This window comes from Arachis ipaensis, chromosome B3 (assembly GCF_059453495.1).
Source record: "Arachis ipaensis isolate K30076 ecotype BB chromosome B3, ASM5945349v1, whole genome shotgun sequence".
NCBI lineage: Eukaryota > Viridiplantae > Streptophyta > Magnoliopsida > Fabales > Fabaceae > Arachis > Arachis ipaensis.
Genome location: NC_142438.1, coordinates 49365600 through 49366168, shown reverse-complemented (window position 1 = coordinate 49366168; position 569 = coordinate 49365600). Strand labels below are relative to the sequence as shown.

At 40.8% G+C, this 569-nt stretch overlaps 1 non-coding gene across 1 annotated transcript; it reads left to right on the top strand.

Moving 5' to 3' along the window:
- The first annotated feature begins 257 nt into the window (after positions 1–257).
- On the top strand, positions 258–365 carry LOC148570574 (small nucleolar RNA R71). Its single transcript, XR_015907929.1, has one exon. It is a non-coding gene; the product is annotated as a small nucleolar RNA R71 (small nucleolar RNA).
- The last annotated feature ends 204 nt before the right edge of the window (positions 366–569 follow it).

The following is a 569-nucleotide window of genomic DNA, read 5'->3' as shown; positions in this document are numbered from 1 at the left end:
GTCAATATTTTATTCTGAGCCAATATGGCATTCAGAGTATCAACTTCAAGAACTCCCTTCTTTATAGGCATCCCATTACTCACAGGATTCCTTTCAGAAGTGTACATGAACTGGTTATTAGCAACCATGTCAATGAGTTCTTGAGCTTCTGTAGGCGTTTTCTTTAGGTGAATGGATCCACCTGCAGAAGTGTCCAGTGACATCTTTGATAGCTCAGATAAACCATCATAGAATATATCCAGGATGGTCCATTCTGAAAGCATGTCAGAAGGACACTTTTTGGTCAACTGTTTGTATCTTTCCCAAGCTTCATAGAGGGATTCACCTTCTTTCTGTCTGAAGGTTTGAACATCAACTCTAAGCTTGCTCAGCTTTTGAGGAGGAAAGTACTTGGCTAAGAAAGCCGTGACCAGCTTATCCCAAGAGTTCAGGCTGTCTTTGGGTTGAGAATCCAACCATAATCTAGCTCTGTCTCTTACAGCAAAAGGGAAAAGCATGAGCCTGTAGACTTCAGGATCTACTCCATTAGTCTTAACAGTATCACATATCTGCAAGAATTCAGTTAAGAA